Source organism: Salvia miltiorrhiza, chromosome 1 (genome assembly GCF_028751815.1).
Source record: "Salvia miltiorrhiza cultivar Shanhuang (shh) chromosome 1, IMPLAD_Smil_shh, whole genome shotgun sequence".
NCBI lineage: Eukaryota > Viridiplantae > Streptophyta > Magnoliopsida > Lamiales > Lamiaceae > Salvia > Salvia miltiorrhiza.
Window position 1 is genome coordinate 20,832,964 of NC_080387.1, and position 22,466 is coordinate 20,855,429.

The 22,466-nt window shown below is 37.3% G+C and overlaps 2 long non-coding RNA genes across 3 annotated transcripts; one reads left to right on the plus strand and one right to left on the minus strand.

Annotated features, from left to right (window-relative positions):
- The first annotated feature begins 8,991 nt into the window (after positions 1–8,991).
- On the plus strand, positions 8,992–10,879 carry LOC131006944 (uncharacterized). Its single transcript, XR_009095830.1, has 7 exons — positions 8,992–9,118; positions 9,214–9,300; positions 9,375–9,434; positions 9,512–9,634; positions 10,168–10,246; positions 10,341–10,391; positions 10,527–10,879. It is a non-coding gene; the product is annotated as an uncharacterized LOC131006944 (long non-coding RNA).
- Positions 10,880–14,518: 3,639 nt separating this feature from the next.
- On the minus strand, positions 14,519–16,684 carry LOC131006945 (uncharacterized). 2 transcript variants are annotated; one of them, XR_009095832.1, is made up of 5 exons: positions 16,197–16,684; positions 15,482–15,556; positions 15,329–15,420; positions 14,972–15,045; positions 14,519–14,880 (listed from the first exon to the last, which is right to left on the minus strand). It is a non-coding gene; the product is annotated as an uncharacterized LOC131006945 (long non-coding RNA). The 2 variants fall into 2 exon arrangements; XR_009095831.1 differs by having other exon boundaries at positions 15,329–15,556.
- Between the last annotated feature and the right edge of the window lie 5,782 nt (positions 16,685–22,466).

Consider the following 22,466-nt stretch of genomic DNA (forward strand, 5'->3'; position numbering starts at 1 on the left):
TACTTCTCAAGAGTAGCCTTGAATTGTTCTCAGGTGTAGTTTACCAGTTGCTCGGGTGTTAAAGTCCTCTGACGTGCCTCTCACTAGTCTTATACATTAAAAGAATCTACTAGGATAACTCAAAAGTTGTAAGGGTTCAACCCTATAATGACATCAAAACAAATTGTTCAAGAGACTCAAATGAATGACCAGAGGGTGGAATGAAGTAATTACCAGGTCGAACAAAAATGACCTAGAGTAAGAACCCATCTGGCTTTTCAACCGAAAGTTGAAACACGTGGGTTTATAAACCCAAAACACGTCTACTGAGATTTGGATCATGCGGACTGGCCAGGTCCAACATAATCACTCCCCAGTCACACGGGATATACTATCCCGAACTTGGAAATTCTGTGTCTTCTAAACCCTCAACATACTATACATAACAAAACTTAAGTTCACACCAGCAAGCTAAAAGCTTAAACTCAGGGTCCTATGTTCTAGACTCTTGTTTCGAAAGTTCAATATTTTTCGACTCTCCTCTCATGTTGCGGTGGTGGTGGCGGAGTATTATCCCGCCTATCCTTCACATCACACTCTTGATGACATCTTTGAGGCATTTTTGAAATCACAAAAGGAAAACTCAACTCGACCAACGCTCTAAGCATCCTCAAAACTCAAGTTCAATTTACTAACTCAACTTTAAGGAAACCCTCACGGTCACCTTAACATTCATCTGTAAGGCAATAAGCACTCACGAAATGCTAACAAAAAGACCACTCTAGTCAACCTAATATATCCATCAGTAGAATGCCTCTTTTTAGAGGACTTACATAAAGGGGTTATTTAAACCCTACAAAAATCATAGTATCTATCGTAATGTCCCTTCTAAACCGACACCATTAATAGTACTATGTCTCGGTTTGGACCTCCTACGGTAATTGCTACCAGTTAACTCATCTAGTTGCTACTTTAGCACACTAGGAACATCCATCTATTTAACATCAGTAGGGTACTATATTCGCATGCTTATCTATCATCATGTCAAAATCTCAAGTACCAGTATCTCCTAAGTAAGTTATATACATCGCAATGTAATTGCAACTAATCAAAAACGAGGGTGTACCGCGCATACTCTCAAGATCATCCTTAGCTCTAGCCTACATCGACTTCTCTTCTCATCCTCATCAACTCTAGCCCTCCTCGGCTACTTCTCATCCTCATTATCGTTTATCATTTTATCATCTTTGGTAACTGATACTCAAGGATCGACTCGATATCTACTACACTCTTCTAGAGTCCCTAGTAGAAAACAGGCATCCGGTCAGTAGATCCGCATAGAAAATCTGGGTATCTGTAACAAATCCCATCTCCTGTGGGTCCAATGCTCAAGACGACATGTCCCATCATATTGAGTGGCTTTCTTCCTTGCTCAATCCTACCACTCGATTGGTAGCACGGGGACTAGGTGCACGATGCCATCCAGTCTAGTAACAACCATAAAGGCTTTCATCCTTTCATAGTCTATGAACATGTGTTTGAAAATCTGCTAGGGCATCTCTGTACCACATACTGTACGCCTCATCCTCGTATCCGATCTTCCATGAGTTCGATCTCACAGCAGTCCACTTTCGTGCAGTGCCAACAGTCTTGGCCAACCTATAAGGAGAACTTAAAGGTGACTCTAGGAACTAACTCTACTTGGCTCCAGCAACAGAAATAAACAAAACATAACTTAGCAAAACTCCTATTAAGTAGTACTGTTATCTTAAAACTCAAGCTCAAAACATCTAAATTCTCATCTCGTCCCATCTTTACAAAGTAGGTAACCTCTCTAAACAATGATATTAGATCCCTTAATCTAAATCATCGCGACTCAGTAAGACAACTCAAACAATTCTCTCTCAAAGCCATCTCCAAAGACTATGGCTCATGATACCTTCTCAAGTACCATTCAGGTTACGTGAGCAAAACTCGCATCACAAAACATCTCAAACATATCGTACAATATCTCATTGCAGCATGCTAATAACTCACCATTAATCATGCTATTATACTCAAGCGCATAACTCAAACTCATAACTCAAACCAACAAGTACTTAAAGCAATTGCTAATTCTCTCAAGCTTTAGCTCTAAGTTCTCATTTCATCCTTCTACTTAGTAGAAAATCTCTCTTAACAATGACATTAGATTCATTCATCTAAATCATCGTGACTTATCACAACTGCTCAAACAATTCTCATCACAAAACATCTCAAATACATCACATCATAACTCATAATTATGCATCCTCAATCATATAACATCATATGATATAAACGCTCTCATGATTCATCATGTAACATCAACATATGCTCTTACAACATAATAACTCATTATTAATCATGTTATCATCCTCAAACTCAAACTATGCACCTTTAAAGTGTAACATCATAACTCATCATATAACCTCAACATCATGCTCTTCAAAATTTAACGTCAAATAAACTTTGAAATTTTACATACCTCGTTGAGCCTGGTGTGATGGTGCGCTGAGCTCACGATTGTTAATAACTATTAGTCTAGTGACTCATTCTAGACTAAACTCAAGACTTCTAATTCAGAGCTTTCCTTCGCTCTGATACCACTCTGTCACAGCCCGCCCTAACTATGGATAGTTAGGCCGAGTGATCCACGACTAGGGATGGGGTTAAAGAAGAAGGGGAAGAAAAGGGGCGTCATTTATAGCCGTAAAACTTACTCATCTTAATAAAACTCGTCATTTTTATTCATTAATACTCAATTGAAAACAGTCTATGAAAGACAGCATAAAACTTAATTAATATCATTAATCAAGTTATACATCGTATGAAACCATTCTCTTAAGACTCAAAGTATGACATAACATACTATAACATCAACAACATCTTGCAGCGGAAAGTAGCTAGACATATGTATGAAGACATATTCTAGACAGGTTAACTATTTATTAACAACCCTGGAGACTCCGCTCATTGCAGCACCATCATCACATCAGCTCAACCTGCACATTTAGAAAACATATGCAGGGCTGAGTACAAAAGCACTCAGTGGGCACGTATGCCTAAGTATAAAAATACATGCTTCAAAACTATAAATTGTCATGCCATCATAAACAGTACAGCAAGGGAGTTTTTCGCTAAAAAGGCCCAAGCTTACTAAGTTCATTTGTGATTCTTAAAGTTCGTCTGATCAGACTAAGTTCTTTTGTAATCTATCATATCTGAAACTGTGTGCCGGAGAGGTGGCCACCTCTCACGGTCACTTGACCGGCCAACCCGCTAGATGACTCACGGTCACTGGTGTACACTAGTCCTGGCAGGATAGCTATCAACTGCTCAGGACCCGAATTCGATTGCATCATTGGCAAAGCCAAAGCAGATAGATATCATACTAAAATTTAAACATTTTATGGCAAGACAATACTTGAAATAACTTTAACTCAAAGATTTTGTCATGAAATAACTTGCTTGAACGTAACATTTAAACTCATTTGATATATATATGAAACTGAAATTAACAGTTAGATCATCTCATGCATTCATTCGTATAAGAGGCCTACGACACGCAGGGGATCTCTATATACGTATAGTAAAAGTAATGCCCACCTCGTTGTGTCTCTGTATCAATGAGTAACGTCACTCTCTCCCTCAAGTCGTTACTTCCCAAAAGGACCTTCATCGTTATGAAGAATTGGTGAGAAGTTATAAAAGAAACCTCGATTAATAATCTAATCTCTTTTATGAAACATTAGTATCTCTAATGTTCATCTCTCTTGATTGTTAATTAATATAACAATTATTATCTCTCGTCATTACTCATTAATTATAACATCCTTATGTTATAATTAGCAGCGCTTCAATTAAAAGAAATATTTAACACATCGAAAAGTCCACTTTCTTAGCAGATCTATTCGCTCTCATCTCGTCTAATTAACCGATTAGAAAGTTAAACTTTCCATTAGGCATGTATTTGAGTCACGGGTCAACAAGAATTGACTATGCTCAAATTCTAATTTCACTAAAAATTTCGGCATGACCTATTCATATATAATGTCAGCCACGAGATTTCAACGCGTGAATCTCACTACGTGAACTCGTCTCTCGACTCAAAACTTAACATCTTGACATCTTTTCAACGCAAACCAAACAATTCAAAATCATCAAAACTCTTTATCAGTAAACTATCATTTATACTCGACACCAATTGTTCGAGTGTCAGATACCAACATTTATGTGCGTTAATCATAACTCTCACAACTCACACCATTTAGTCATATCGTATCATCCATCAAAACAAATATAATCAAGTTGTTTTCTAGAAAGTTTTGCTGTTTTTGTGTCATCTTTAAAAATTCATAACAACCAACTCAATCATCATAAACTATCATACCAATTGATCTCAAAAACTTCATGAAGTGTAGTTCACTCTAAAAATGGTAGTTAACCAAAAAGGTTAAAGGTTTTTGGAGATATTGCTCTTTTAGTGCAGGCTGTCAAAGATTGACAGTTTCTGCCAATTTTGTTTAGGCCATTAGAAACCAAGGCAAACCTTAATAAAATTCCATCAAATTTAATCATCCAAAACTAAAGGTATCCTTGAAGATTTGGTTAAATTTTCACAAGAGAAAACGTTCATATGATCTGCCAAATAAACAATGAAACTCATACACTTTTACTGTTGGACAATTATGACAGCAGAACAGGGCATTTTTGAAATAATAAACTGCTCTGTTTCAGAGGTCATAAAAATCGAAATCTTATGTTTTTAGAAAATTATTGAAGTCTAGTTTCGTTTAAAAAAAACGGTGATGCAAAATCCTTCATGGATTAATAGATATAAACGTTTTTGTGAAGTCTACCAATAGTTGACAGATTCTGTCAAGGATTTTTCAAAATATCTTTAAAATAGCAAACATCATCCAAAAGACATGAAATTTTGCAGCAACGAAATACACATATCATAGATAAACATACTAAAATTTCAGAGCCATCAAGCAATGAAAACTCATCGAAACATAAGCTTGAAACTGCTGTAAAATTTTGACAGAATTCCAGTTTTAATTTCGTTCAACAATTATCATCCATAAATTGTAAATCAATTAGCATGCTCATGTGATATCGTAGAACACATATACGCAATAATATTCATTATGCAACGTCTCAAACTTCACGAATTTAAATAATCATACTCTAAAAATTTATACAATTTTCGTGCTTGGAAAAATACGAATTTAATATATATCGATTCTAGCATACCCCTAAGCACAAATATCAAGTCAAAACGATCAAACAAAAAATCGAAAGACAAGCTAATATGTGAAAAACGGGGCTGCCCTCATGGGTTTCATAGCTACGGTTCGTTCCGTTCTTACTCCCTTCATTAAACATGCTCAACATCTACCCAAGAACAACATACTAAAATTTCACGACGATCCGACGTCGTTTCAAAATAAAGTCGAGAATCGACGTTTTTCGACGTCGACGAAAATCGAAAAGAAAACCATCAAAACGTAGGTAGAGATCTTACCTACTTAGATACGTGATCGAAAAGATGATCGGCGCTCGTCTCGGTGCTCAAATCGGAAGTCAAAAGCTCTAAGCTAATGTTTTCGTATATTTTCATATATCGATTCGTAAGACCAAGCTCCCTTATTTATAAGCGAAGAAGACAATTCTAAATTGTCTTGTCTTCCTTAGTCAACAATTACGACTAAGGAATTCACACTTGAGTCAACAATTACGACTAAGGAATTCACACTTGAACTGTCTTACTTAGTATTAGAATATATCAAATATATCCTAATCTAGTCCATAATATCTTTCAGTTTTGGTGGGGTAGCCTTAGATATTTAAGATATTAACCCGTTAGTCGTTAAATATCCCGTTTCGTCTCGTTTTAACGACTAATTACCCACATTCTTCGTTACTCACCCTCTTAACTCCTACTCACTTTCATTACACTCGTAATTCTATATAAATATAGAAAACGCAAGCTCGTTCTCGATATTCTGATAAACGAGCTCGGTTCGTTTATCGAGAAATCCCGATTTACTATTCACTCGTCGTCCAAAAATAAAAACTTTCATTATTGGACTTGTATCGAAAAACTAAGAATATTTCTCGACGACGTGCACGTAAGATTTTGAAAGTCGACAAAAAGACGAAATAGCAGTATTTTACTATTCATCGTCAAAAAGTCAAAAATTTCAAAAACGTCTTAACGGACTCAGATCTCACTTCCGAGTTCACCGTTCTCATTCAAATAATTATCTCGAATTATTCAAATACTCAAACTCAATTACGGATATAAAATCCCACATCATTCTCACATCATCGAAAGAACATCTCAACATCTTAAAAAAAATAACAAGAAAACTTCATATAACTCCTCATCTATTTACAAAGTAAATCAAACAAGGGATCTAAACCCTAATTACTCAAACTCAAGCAATTAAACACGTCATCAAAAGCCCGGGTATTACAACATTAGAGTGTCATGCTTATATGATAAAAAAATAATAATAATCACAAATAATCATTTTTTATCACAAAAACCCAAATAATTGTAAGGTAAAAAATTATTCACAAATAGTCTTATTTTTCATCACATCCCTAATTTTGTAACAAATACCTCAATATATATATATATATATATATACATATATATAGATATAGGGGAGGGGAAAAAATTGAGTTTTTGCAATAATTTTTTTTGTTAAAAAATACATATTTTCATCACGAAAGACTATATGTGAGGGGAAAAAATTCGTCACAAAGTTGTCACGACAGGGTCCTCACATATAGTAATATGTGAGGAAAACTTGATTTCCTTACATTAGAGTGTCATGCTTATATGATAAAAAAAAAAAAAAAAATCACAAATAGTCATTTTTTATCACAAAAACTCAAATAATTGTAAGGTAAAAAATTATTCACAAATAGTCTTATTTTTCATCACATCCCTAATTTTGTAACAAATACCTCAATATATATATATATATATATATATATAGGGGAGAGCTACAGTAAAAACACTTCTTAAAATATAAATATAAACGTTTTTTAATGTACGAATTTTATTCAACAGGGTTACGAATTCATCCAACATGGTTACGAATTGTGAAAAATAATTTTTTGCTCCCTTTAGGATTCGAACCCAGGACCACGAATTCATCCAAAAGGGTTACGAATCAACCGTAGATCTTGATGATCTAACGGCTGAAAATCATTTATATTTTATAGACTTAAGAGTGTTTTTAGTGTATAAAATATAAATGATTTTCAGCCGTTAGATCATCAAGATCTACGGTTGATTCGTAACCCTTTTGGATGAATTCGTGGTCCTGGGTTCGAATCCCAAAGGTAGCAAAAATTTATTTTTCACAATTCGTAACCATGTTGGATGAATTCGTAACCCTGTTGAATAAAATTCGTACATTAAAAAATGTTTATATTTATATTTTAAGAAGTGTTTTTACTGTAGCCCTCCCCTATATATATATATATATATATATATATATAGGGTGCGGTTATAGTGAGAACCACAATTATCGTGAGAACATAAGAACCAATAAAATTACTGCATCTGCTATACAAATTAATGCATCCGCTATTAAATTTAATGCATCCGAAAAAAATAACTTTTTTGCTCCCTTCAGGATTCGAACCCAGCACCTGCATCCATCCACCAAGATGATGCATCCACCGTAGATCTTGATGATCGAATGGCTTAAAATGGTTCTCCGTTCTTATTTTATTAGGGGTTCTTATTTGAACCTCTCCATATATATATATAGGGTTGCATTCTATGACAACCACTTTCTTATATGAAGAATAGAGACCACATCTAGACCATTCATCTAATCTCAATCAAGGGTCCATATAATTTCTTGATATGAATTTTCATGTAATTAAATAATGTTTACTTTCATTTTTTAATCGCAGAAGGACAAATTTGTGATCTCTAATTCATCTAATTTGGTATGTTTAACAAATCCCATGAATTACTCGATTCCTATTCTTGTGTGATCAAATCCGCTAGCATGGAGCAATATTCTAGGTTCCATCAAAATATCTTCATAGCCCTATTCAATCTGTGAAATTTTGCTCTCATATTTTAATTGCCGTTTTGCAAAAAAAGTGCCTGCGAAGGGATTTTCCCTTTTGTTCAATATCTCCAGTTTCGACCTTCACTCAATTCGATGAATCGGCTGGAGACGACCAGTGCTGATATATGGTAAATTCACTTTCAACGAATTTGATTACATCTCTATTGTTCTCTGCTGGATAAGCACAGTCTTCTGCTAAGGTAAATCTATTTTCGTTCAATAAATGAAATTTCTTCGCCTGGTTTTTTTAATATAATTTTGTTGTTAATGACAGTGCCAAAGTTTATTTTTTATGATTCTATGAATTGAATTAAACAATTTGGACTGAATTTATGAACGTTGCTGCGAACATTCTTCTGCTAAGGGGAATCTATTTTAGTTCAATACATGAATTTTCTCCGTCTAGTTTTTTAGTATAATTTTGTTGTGAATGCCGCTGCCAAGGGTTTTTTTTCTTTTATGATTCTATGAACTGAATTAAACAATTTGGACTGAATTTATGATTCTATGAACTGAAATTATGAACGTGGCTGCCAAGGGTTGTGAACTAAAATAGTACATATCCTTCAATTTAATACATGAATGTCATTCGTCTGTTTCCTTTATTATAATTTTGTTTAAATTCCAAGGGAGGGGGGGGAGTTGTTGGTTCTATGAACTGAATTTATGAACGTGATTGCCAAGGGTTGTGAACTGAATTTAATTTTTTTTATTGCATATCATATTATTAACTTAAAATTTGTGAGGTGCAGGAAGATTTTATAATAGTGTTATCGAATGTGTGCACTGGTGAAGCAAAAGATGTTGCTGTTTGTTTTTATATCTAAAATAAACATATTGACTAATTGATCATATTGAGCAATAAATTTTACATCTTTGCGCAGATTGTTAGAGTTGAAAATGTTAACGCAGAAGCAAGTGAACTCGAAAATGTCGGTGTAGATTCCCTGCTTAAGCATGATGCTATGATTGGTTCTGCTAATGTGCGGTTTGCTAAGGAGGCCGAACTTGTTAGTTTGTTGACCATTTCATATGTTCAATATTGTAGAATTGTTATATCTGTTTAGATAGTATTATAAAAGTTTCATGTTTGTCGACTGTATAGGATGTTCAACCACGTTTACCAAACGAACCTGATGCTCAACTCGACAACATAGTTCATTGTACACCTGTTCAAAAGTCCAAGGGAAAGGTTTGTATGGGTTGCTTGTTGATTTATTGTTTAATGTATGATATCTGGTTCTAATATGAATATAATTGGAACAGGCTACGATTGAGGGGAAATGATCAATAAAAAGAACTATGCCGATGAGCAAGTCACAGAGGGTAAATATCTGGAATCGTAGTTTTGTATATATATAAAATGATGTGTATTGTTATGGCAACTGCTTCTTGTTGTACAGGTCAAGAATCAATCAGTTGAGAATAATACTGGATCGAACGATGGAGATAATGAGAACGAACGGACAACGAATTGGATTACACCTCTTGTGATATCTGCTGGAGACGAGCACTCTTCTTATATGGTAAATCTCATTTCGTTCAATACTATATGTGTGTTTTTTGTTTGTTTATACTGAACTTAAGGTCTTTTTTTATAGTTATGGATTCGGTGAGAAGTTGTGAGATGTTTTTATAGTCTATTGTGTGTTTTGATAGACATTATTGAGACAGATTGATGATATTAAACTCAATTCAAAATAATTCATGAAAAAATTAACCAGTTTTCCAAGTACAACAACCTACCTGGACTATATGAATATTTGTACGCATGTTCGTTATTACATTTCAACATGTTTAATTGTTATGTTACTAGTGACACACAGTTCATTTGTTTGCTAGTATTTTAATTCATTGGTTCATTGATATAGTTCAACATAAAGCAATATAAAATAAAAGATATAATCCAGTAATTTCTGATTAAATGTATTAATTTGTTCAACATTTTGTAATTGTTATGTTACTACTTATGCATTCCATGGTGGTCCATTCATTATGTTGGCATGTTCATCGTTCCAGATCTTAACGATTGTAAGATTTGTGGTTATTGATTTTTTAGGACAACATTACTACTGATGCTGACTTATGTAAGCTGCCAGAGGATGGTCTTGATCCTGTAGCCTCTTTACCTCAACTATGTAATTAAAGCATACCTCATTTTTTTACATTTTTGCAAAGAATATATTAACTGTATGATTATATACAAAGAGCCTTAAAATGTGTGTGATGCAGGAAAATGATATTACTGAGATGACGAATATCTGCAATGTTCAACAAAAAGAGGTTGCTAGTTTGTTCTGCAATATATATATATATATATATATATATATATATATATATATATATATATGTATATATATATATATATATATCGACTATTTCACCATATTGAGCAATCAATTTTATAACTTTGCGCAGCGTGTCGGAGTTGGAATTGTCACCGGACAAGGAAGTGAACTCGAAAAGTTCGTCGTAGATTCCATGATGAAGGATGATGCTACGATTGCATCTCCTAACGTGCTGTTTGCTGAGGAGGAAGGACTTGTTAGTTTCGTGTCCATTTCATCCGTTCACTATTGTAGAATTGTGATATATGTTTATATTGTATTCTTCAAGTTTTATGTTCGTCATCTGTATAAGATGTTCGACCAACATCATCAAACGAACCTGAGGTTGAGCCCGACAACGTAGTTCAGAGTACGCCTGTTCAGAAGGGCGTGTTATATCTTTAAGGCAAACTACTATATTAATATGCAATTACTTTATTATTAATTATATTATTTTGCTATTATTCGCTTAAATTTGACATGTATATTAATATGTGAATCAGACATTGATTCATAATAGACTTGAGCCGAGAAGCGGATTTTTTGAACATTAAGGAATCATATAATATACAAAATAGATAAAAATTTATATAGAAGATGAACTATTAACAATTTCATTGTTCAAGAAAAAATACATATTATCAATTTTGTAAAGAAACAAGTAATTTGTATTAGTTTTGTTGTATAAAACTCGTTCAATCTGCATTGTGTTGGACATGACGAACTTAAAATTTGACCATGTGAACATTAGCAACGAACATGATGCATACTGTTCTACATGCATTTTTCATCTCCTTTGTCGCGTTTATTCATAGTTTTTGGGTGTTTTCATCGAGTTCTTGAGTGTCTTTGGTTTGAATTGTTAAATTTGTGTGGAATAGACTACTCGTCTGTGCTCGTGTTGTTTTTACAGGTTATTGGACTCGATTTGTGAAGTTTTGGATGAAGCGTAGTGGAGTACGCGAAGTGACGAGTCCATAGGCACGAACGGGGCTAAAATCGGGCATCGGATGAGCAAGAACGGGCGCCGGGAAGTCCGTGTGTCAGAGGACACGCGGCCGTGCGCGAGAACGGGCGCCGGGAGGTCGCGCGGTCCGGGCATGCGGCCGCATGCCACGGCCGCGCGACGTATCAGAACTCGCTGGATGACCGCGCGGGCCAGGCGCGCGGCCGCACGAGGAGACCGCGCGAGCTCGCGCGGCCCAGCCATGCGGCCGCGCGACCATGCCCGCGCGAGGCGCCGAGTCTGCCCAATTTTTCCGCTTTTTCACCTAAAATGCGATTTTTGGAGTATTTTTGAGTTAGACGACCTAGGGCATATAAATACCATCTTTTAGCTTACCCCAGACACCTTTTATCATATTCTGACTTTTCCTGAGAGCTGTGAGACACGGAGCAAGAGCAAGATTGAAGAATCTCGACTTCTCTACGGTTTTTCATTGTTTAATGTTCATTAGTTTTATTGAGATTGTGATTGTTAGTCATATGTCTATGTGTGGCTAAGTCCCTTTTTCCCAGGGTTTAGGGAGTAAACATGATTCAAATTTCTGACTGTTGATTTAATTAATTGAGATTTATATTCCTTTCTATGTTCTTGTTATAACTGTTTGCTTTATTGCTTGATCACCAATTTAGCATTATCATAGGTTTTAATTTGATATCGGGAGATGATAATTAATACCTGAACTAAGAACATAGAATACTTTTATTCTAATTCTAAAGGGAATTAATAATTGTGAGGGCGTTAATCCTAGGAACTTTTAGGAGTTACATGTTAGAAGTGTGATCCAGGGATGGTAGCCTTGCATGTAATCAACGATTTGTATGCCACGGGAGTGGGTATGAATTAACTTCGAGATTGCCTTAGGAATTATCTCATTAATTGAATCAAACGTGTTAGTTAGGAGAATCTGTTGAAACCTTTGCCTTGGGAAACTCTCTTTCTTCTGTTACTTCGCATTTTCACAGTTTGATTTCTTTTTAGTGTTTCTTTATTTCAATTTAAATTTGTTTTCCAAAATCAAACCTTTACAATTCGGTTTTCCAGATAGAGTAAAGTAATTAAGAATAGGCATTGATAACCATTAGTCCCTGTGGATTCGACCTTGTTTGCCACTATATACAATTGCACCCGTACACTTGCGGCGTGTAAATAAAATAGCGAACACATACACATAACCTATTCTACAGAAAAACTGTGTCGCATCGTATTGTGTAACATTATAATTTCTGAATTAATATATCACTATTTCACTAACATCCATGCGACTATTCCAATAACACCAATACCAGATAATTATATTATTTTGCTTTCGTGAGCTTAAATTTTGCATATAATTAATATGTTACTCACACGTCGATTTATAATAGCCTTGAGCCGAGAAGCGGGATTTTTGGACATTACGGAATTATATAATATGCACAACAAATAAAAATTTATATATATGATGAACTACAGAAAATGTCGAACCAGAGAAAAAACTATAGATTCTCATCTTTGTAAAAAAAACAAGCAATATGCACAACAAATAAGTAATACTCCATTTCAACGAATTTGATATGTTCAACAAATCCCGTGAATTCCTCATTTACTATTCTGGTGGGATTCAATCCGATAGGATGGATCAATATTGTAGGTTTCATTAGTATGTTCATTTGTATGTTCATTTTCTATTTCAACGAACATATCAATGAACATTAGTATGTTCAATTGTTTTTATAAGAACATATCGACGAACATTAGTATGTTCATTGTTTTTTATACGAACATACCATCTCCCTCTCACATACCCACATTCAGATCCCTCTCCCTCTCGAACTCAGCCACCACGGCCTTCCTCTCTTCCCAGGGACCTGATCTATTTCAACAAGCATATCAATGAACATTAGTATGTTTATTTATTTTTATACGAACATTATTATGTTCATTTGTTTTTATACGAACATATCAACGAACATTAGTATGTTCATTTATTTTTTATACGAACATACCATCTCTTACTGCTTTTACTCAGAACTCACCTAGACTCGAATTTTATATCAATAGAAACCTCTTTGAATCTAGTTTAATTTAAAACCCCCCACTGTCGACTGGAGGGTGAGGAGGGCGGCACGGTCGCTGGAGAGATCTGAGGCGGCAGTGGGAGAGGAGAGGACGTCCAGATTTCAAACCCAGGAGAGGAGAGGAGAGGAGAGATCTGAGGCGGCAGCGTTACGAGAGGTTAGTTGGTGTTCAAAATTACTAGTATTGTTTTTTGCTGTAAATATCATCGATCAATTGAAACCGCTTTCTCTTCCGCGGGAGAGCGTCGAGCTCTACAGCTTTCGCATGCGACGATATCTCGTTTGAATCGTCGATGCTTTCCTCCACGCTTTGCTCCACCGTCCTGGCGGCGGTCCCGCCGAGTCGCCGCTTAGTTGGATGAGCTGGAAGGTTGCGTCCATCTCCGGCTCGGAGATGTCGAATTGAATCTAAGTTTTCTTGCCTTGGCTCGATTCCTTCATTGTAAATTTATCTTAGTTCTTCCGAGGAAATAAGAGATGATGAATTGAATGTAAAAGCACATTCAGATCCATAGTTCACTACAATATTCATAAAAACACAAGTAACAAATACTATGTATTTAATCCAATTCAAATCATTAAAGTCCAAGATCATTTACGTACCTTCAAGGTTCATGATAAAGTTGTAAGTTCTGATTTTTTGCTTCAATGGTGAACGAAAATACTATAGGTTTGGAATTCCATCGTTACAGAAATATTTGATATGATATCAAATGGTTGGAATATCTAACGTATCAAAGTAACAAATCTTCCATAATAACAGAAGATTTGCTTATGAGTAATTCAAGTAACCTACGGTTACAGTGATAAGGAAAATAAAAATATATCCTTTGGCATATATAATACAGCATATATTCATATTTGATCACAACCATCCGATTCAATAATTTCAACGAATGAGATGATGTCTCCTTTCTCCATCTATCTTTGTGTTTCCATAGAACTTTCCCCTATATATATATATATATATATATATATATATATATATATATATATATATATATATATTTCCAACCTTACTGAATACTAACAAATATTTATTAATGGCACATAGTAATCTGACAAGACACATACAAATCCAATTCGAATGAGAAACCTACTACACTAATGATCCTACGAGATCTCAATTTTATATACAAATATGATCTGGTGGTTGGTTCTGCAGAAAGAACGGCACTCGTTGCCTCAAATAAGTTCGGTTGTTCCTCTGTATCTCCTGTTGCAACCTTCTTCACTTCCAAGGTTGTAACTCCTTCAATACCCTTCTTGAACTGCTCTTGTTTCTCGGCTTCAGGAAGCTTGGGGATCAAGTTCTTGATATATTTCTTTACGTATGCTATGAACTGTTTTTTGTCGAAAGGAGGTTGCTCTTGAACGACCCACTACACATACCAAACAAAACTTGTCTTAAATTTCTCACTAATCACACAAAATTCATATATAGTATGAGTGTATATGATCATTAGTTTATACATTTCCTTCTACTTCTCACAACATCCCATTCTCGACTTCCTTATATGGGAATGAGTTAGAGAGAAGCTCATCGCCTGCAATATAAATTTAACAGAGTTAGCTAATAACCAAATTAATCAGATCATGAATCAACTTCTATTTCTTAGGAAACCTTTCAAAACCAGATTAATTTGCTCAATACATGCAACATGGAGTTTTACAATTGTGATATAACATCATCTTTAATTCAAACAACTTTAAACTTAAAACACAAAGGCCTAATTTCATCAGCAGCTATTAATGATCATTCTCATAACCTCAAAAGAACGACAAACCAGAAAAAAGCTAAAAATAACAGATGAATTTAACTGACAGCACCTTTAGCTTATCCCAACTAACTCTTCGTATTGCAACAGCCAAGGGGAACAACCGAGCACTCTCCGTTTCTTCCTCGAGCAAGATAACATAACCTACACGACGTGGTTTCCAAATCAAATACTTGTAGCTCAGACAGGGGGAAGAAGATTTTACCTTAAAAGCAGGGGATTTTTCTAGTGCCCGCTGTCATTCTTAAAGAACTTGATAGACGCTAGCCCTCAATACCTACTGTAAATTTATTTTCAGAAGATCATTAATCCAATTGATTCAAATGTAAGAGAAAGAACATTGGTTTCAGTTGCACAACAAATGAAAATTTAAGATATAGCCTAGTTGTGTTCTTCCCCTCTTATAAGCAGTTTGAAGAAGTCATGAAAAATACAAATGAAAAGTTACTTTATCTATATTCTAGCTCGAATAACCTGTCCGACATAAGATTGCAACATTAAGCAAACCAAGAAAGAAGTATCGTCTAATAACGAATATGAAAGGGTTACTACAGATTAAGCATACCAAAGTAGGTGGAATTTGGTAAAAGAGTGGAGTCTGCATCTTTGTGTGGGCTTCTTAGTTCTTACATGCTACTACAGCTTAATTAACAACTTCATGAAGTGGCCCTAAATCTTCCTTGTGTTTGTGTTCTTACTTTTTCAATTACCAGAAGAGTTTTGAGGATCCAAAAGGCACCAGCTTTAACTATATCTAGAAAACTGTGGCAATTGATAGATCCAATAGAACATAACAGACTCATTACTATCTTGCAGATAGTAGAAGAAACTAAGGTTATAACAGACTCAATACTATCTTGCAGGCAATAGACGAAACTAAGGTTGCAGGACATCAATGCATTTCCTAATTGAATACTTACCATGGCGAGGCGGCGGACTGTGTCGATCTGGGCGGTGGCCGGCGCGGCGAAGCGAATCGCGGCGGGAGGCAGAATGAAGAAATTGGTGGAGTGGGAGGCAGATCGAAGCAGATCTCTGGCGATTGCGGCAGCGGCGGTGACACGAATCGTGACGGAAGAGAGGGAGAAATTGCTACGCAGAGACAGGAAGAAGAGGCCACGGTGGCAGATCGGAGCAGATCTCTGGCGATTGCGGCAGCGGCGATGACGCAAATCGCGGCGGAAGAGATGGAGAAATTGCTACGCGGAAATAGGAAGGAGGGGCCACGGTGCCAAGTTGGGGCCGGAGTAATCGCCGCGGGAGAAGGGAGAGGCTGGTGTGGAGCTGCAGAAAGAATAGACAAACGAAGAGGAGGGATTCACGGCGGAGGAAGGAGGGGCGGCCCTGATTCAAACGGGGGAGGGGAGAGTAGTGTGGAGACGAGGGTTGTTTAGGGGAATTGAATATGGGGAAGAGAAATACTTTTAAGAATTAAAATAAGATATGCCATGTAGGATGTATTTTGCCACATAGGATGAATAATATTATACCAGAAGCTCTAGAATTGCAGGGATTTTGAATGGAGGATGAATAATATTATACCAGAAGCTCTAGAATTGCAGGGATTTTGAATGGTGAATTCTTAGATATGCCACGTAGGACCCCGGATTAAGGAAAGCGCAGGAATCCTTAATGTATTATATATTGATTGTTCTAAATAATCACAGATCATGAGTTGGTGGAGTGAATAGGACCTTACGCTATTGCTCAGAGCATCCACAATGGGGATGACATGATAGCTGACTTAATAGAGGGGGCCACATTGGGTCAAGGAGGCTGCAGTGGGATGACATGATAGTTGACCTGATCTTTTTAGTTTCGATTTTTGTATTTTTCATTTAAATTTAATTGCGCAAATTTAAATAACACATTTTACTTCAAATTTAAATTGCATTAATTTTAAAATCCTAAAAATTACATAAAAAATTAATTAAATCTTAAAAATTTAAAGACATATCCTAAAATAACTATTCTGGCTGTAGAGGTCCGAAACGTGCCTAAATGTGCTCGATCAAATCACGTTGGAGCTGAGCATGTATCTGTCTATCTCAAAGAATTGCATCTCTTTGCACGTATTCCTCGAAGCAAACCGGTGTTGCTCGAGCACTCTCGGACGAGTCACTGCTAGACGCCCCGTGTCCTGCGTCGTCATCTCTCCAATGGGTAGCTCTTTCACCTTCGTTCTCAACAATCATGTTGTGAATAATGATGCAACACATCATGATTTCCTTGAGATTGTCGATGTACCAACCTCGCGTCGGACTTCGAATGATTCCCCATCGAGCTTGAAGGACTCCAAAGGTATGTTTGACATCCTTTCGTGCCGATTCTTGCATCTTCTTGAACCTCGTCTCTTTTGGATTGCTCGCCATCGGCGGACTCTTGATGAATAGTAGCCCATCTGATAGTAGCGTCGGTTGACCCCAAAGATCACCGGCGCCGCCGTTCCATCCAACACGTCGGAGAACAGAGGCGACTGGTTCAGAACGTTGATGTCGTTGTTCGAACCGGCGACACCGAAGAAGGCATGCCAAATTCACAGATCGTGGGATGCAACGACCTCCAAGATCAAGGTGGGCTCCCCTTGATCACAGCGTGTATATGCGTCGTACCACGCCTTTGGGCAATTCTTCTACGCCCAATGCATACAATCGTGTAACACCCCGTACTTTTTCTTACGTTGGGAGATAGTGTTTTAACACTATTGAGAATATTGAGACGACGAGATGTGAGATTATTTTTTTTTATGCCAGATAAGACAGGTTTTCTATTAAACAGAGTTATGAGTAGACAAACCAAGGATGGAGTTAGAGTGATGAGATTTGAGGAACGAGTCGAGATTTTATTTTACTTCCGACTACCGGGAATAGAATTACCGAACACCGAGTTATCAGAGATTGACTGTCCTATTAAGAAAATAGGAATAATGAGTTCGACATAGAGTCGAGGAAGAGAATGAGAGAACCCTTGATGATATTACCTTGAAGTAGCATCGGAATACCATTGAAAACCATGAGAGTTAAAGACTAGCTTACTAAAATCGAGAGAAAGTTATCGATGGATGGTAATATGAGTAAAATGGAGATGTTGATAGAATTGAGAATGATGTTAGAATTGAGATGGAGACGTTGATTAAATTTTGAGATGAGATGAAAGACGAGAGATAGATTCGAGGTAGTGATTGAGAGTCACTATAAAGAGGATTAAGCTAGAGTGACGATTAGATTAATGACGAGTGTTGATCTGTTGTTAACGTGACAATTTTGCGAGCTATTTAATTGACGTTATGTGATTTATCTGATATGTGGGCACTTATAATTGAGTAATTGTGGTAGTACATGATTTTTAATTTCCTCCACACATTCCTACACTCCCTCCCATTATTTTAATCTCTTTCTCACATGTGGGATTAGGCGGATTAGACATGTTGCTAAGAGGGGAGACAAAGTACTATTTGAGCATTTAATGCTTCTTATCTTAAAGGGGTAAGATTCTTGATTAAAACCAAAGAGTTTCTTTCTCTTTCCGTCATTCTCATCATTTTCGGCCCTTCACATTCTTCCCTCCCCCTCACGCCATTCTTCCTCCTCCTCCATTGGAGACTAAGCTCAAGCTTCTAAAGACATATTGATGGTGAAATCCTCCACTAAATCTAGTCCTTAAACACTTTCTACTCTTGATTCAAGAAGATTAGTGGAGTTTGATGCTTGAAGAATAGAGAGAAGATTTCCTTTTTCTCGAAACTACTTGAGTAAGTGTTTTAATCTTTTGGATCTAGACTTTATTATGTGATATATGTGTATAGAAGGATGATTGAAGCATGAGAAACTCCCCCTCCACCTTTTTCGTCATTTTCGAAAATTAGGGTTCATGCCCTTTAAAAATCTTTCTGGTTCTTTTCTAAAATTGGGGTGATAAAAATATGTTATATGTGTTGATTTGAGGTGATTAAGATGTATTTGGCAAAGCTGAGTCTTGAGACATGATTTTTACAAAACCAGTTTGATATAAGAATTTGGGAAAATCCCTGAGGTTATGTCTTGAATGACGATTTGATGATGAGCATGAATATATGAAACGATTAACGTGATGTTGATGATTTAGTGTTTAAAATGAGTTTTTGAGTTGGTCATGATGTAGAGTGTTAGTATTTTTGATGTTTGAGAGTGTTTGATGAACTTTGGGAATAAAAAGTTGATGACGTTTTTGAGTTGCTCTTGACTGCACCGTTTTGTCTTGAGTCTTGCTTTACTCAGCCGAGAATTCTTTTCCCCGCTGGCATGCTAGAGGAGTCGTTTCCCCACTGGTATGCCAGAGAAGTCGTTTCCCCGCTGGCATGCTAGAGAAATCGTTTCCCCGCTGGCATGCCAGAGAGTTCATTTTCCCCGCTGCCCTGCCAGTGAGGTCATTTCTCTGTTGATGATCGATTCCTCTGACGATCGATTCCTCTGATGTTTGATTTCTCTGATGTTTGATTTCTCTGGCGACAGAGAGTTCGCCATGCCTCTGGCATTTCTCTGCTGCTATGCCAGAGAGTTCATGATTCCTCTGCCCTGGCGAGTATTTCTCCGCTGTCATGCCGAGCTGCTCTGCTGAGTTTTTCCACTCTGACCACCGAGCATTTCTCTGCTCTGGTCTCCGAGTCAATCTTATGTTTGTTTGTTTGCGATATGTTTATGTGTGAGTTGTATGCTTATGTGTTATACTTGCATATGTGCTTGTCTGCTATGAGTATAGTCAGAGTTGAGAGTTAAATCAAGAATAGGACGTGTGAATCCTTAGAGGTTGAGTATACCTAGGGATTTAGTTTTATTGGGTAAATAGACGTTGAGATGAGATTGGATTTTAGTAATGAGTTCTAACTAAGGTTTGTTATATCACATGAACTTTCGTGATGATGTTGATGATTTATGAAGACCCGAGCACGACGAAGAAGTAAGTCACCTGTTCCTATCCGAGCTTAAGCGAAGGACTACAGGTGGGCAATATTTTGAGTATACGTTTATCGTATGAGCTTTCTAAATGATTGATGATGATATTTATGAGTTTATCAAATATTGAGATAAATGATGTTTAAGAACTGTTTGACTTGCCAATTTTTGATGTTGAGCTTGTATGTTACCCTCTACTGATGAGACAAATTCGGTCCTGCCACAAGCGGGATTTTGTGCACAGAGGTGACTGTGAGCCGTCTTCGGGTCGGCCGGTCACGGTACTTGAGAGGGAGGCCTACTTCTCAGTACCGATAATAATGATGAGTTGTAGACGTGGTACATACATGTTGAGTATTTTGATAGCGCTATCGTTTCTTTATGATGTTATGATTATTAAAACTGCATGCACATAATCATTTATGCTGACGTATTTCTGTGTATTGCTGATGATGTGGCAAGTTTCAAACATATAGCTCTAAGAGCGGCTTTGATGTTTTTCCGGCGTTTGCCCACTGAGTATTATATACTCACGCCCTGCATATATTTCTAAATGTGCAGGCTAAGCTTAGGAGCGAGATTGGACTGGTTCTGGTGGGGACTGTTTCGTTGAAGAAGTTTCTTTGCTGCTTTCCTGTGATGTTAGAGTCTTAAGGATGATGTACTTTGCTTTCCTTCCGATGTTGATAAAACCTTAGTGAAATGATGTCTTATTCCTTTCTAATCAAGCAATATACTCGCGGTTATATGTCTTCATACATATAATTGTTACGCCTTTTGCTGTGGTACTCTTAATATTATATTTCCCTATGGAAAATAAGCTGTACCTACTTTGCTTTTCTTCTTGAAATTTGTAATATTCAAGAAGTTATAACGATGTTGACGTATATACCTTTGAGCCGAATTATAGTGCTTTGCCTTAGTATGTTTTGATGTAAGCTTCCGCCCGATGTTCAGTTTAGTTCTATTGTTCTTTATTCGTTTATTTTAGTCGTATCGATACTCGTACCCCGCTATTACTAGCGTTGGGAATCGGGCTGCGATAGAGTGGTATCAGAGCAGGTCGTCTGCTCTGAGTTAATTGCTTGATTGAGTTAAACCTTTGATTGTTTCTACTCTTTTTAGATTGAGTGCTAGTCTAATTTGAATTCTTAGACTAGTTTGAGATAGAGTCTTTTTGAAACCAAACCCCAGCACCCCATCTCCTCCGGCTTAACGAGGTAAGAGGTTGATGTTGTTTCTTATCGCTTTTCTGATGAGAACTGAGTTTGATGCACTAATGAGTTATGTATTGTTTTGATGACGGAATTGTTTGATGATGATGAATTCTGATATGAGAAAGTTGATGTGGAAGATGAGGAGAGATGTTGAAGCTAGTATAGCCGATGCCCCACCGTACCAAATGAGGATGATATGCCGAGTTATATTGAGATAGCGATGCAGCGATGGTTCAGGGAGTATATCCCGGACGAGGATGACACCTTGGGTGAACTTTTGGCACACTATCACCGATGATGGAGGAGGGCTACTCCCTATGAGATCGATGGCGCAGAGGCCATTACGCTTTTGATTCCACTACTGCCACCTTCGTGGCGAGACGGGGCGTTATCGTTAGTGCCCCAGTATACGGATACTACCTGGTTGGAGGGAATCAGGTATGGAGACCTTAGTGGCTTCATCGCAATGCTGAGCCACCGCTACTTTGCTTATGGCGAGCCTCCTTCACCGCCGTATGGAGAGCCTGAGGGACCAGCCCAGGGAGGAAAGCCAGTTGTTGTGCCCCCACTTCCCGAGGAGCCATTTTCGATTGCACCTCTACCCCCAGCTGATTCGATTCCAGTTTCTCTTGAGTCTGATGTTCACAACCGATTGTTCCTACTGAGCCTCAGATTGAGCGAGTTCCCTTTGATCCTTATCCGAGAGTTGCCCCTATGGCCTGAGCTAGGCACTTTGGCTTTTCAGATGTATGTGCACTCGATTTTATATCCACTGTTCCGAGACGCCCAGGAGGGAGGATCTCGGCCAGCACACGTTGATAGTGATGAGAAGGGTCCGGATGAGGAGACTCCAGAGATGACGGTCGGCTACGGACGGACCCAGCCATTGCAGCATCATACTACTGCTGAAGGAGTCGAGACATGGGTACCTATTCTTGAGGTGCCGGTTTATGGCCCGATGGTGGACAGCAACGTCGAGGATGAGCCGAGCGACGATAGCACCTACCGACTGATCGACTAGTACGAGCGATGAGACAAAGCC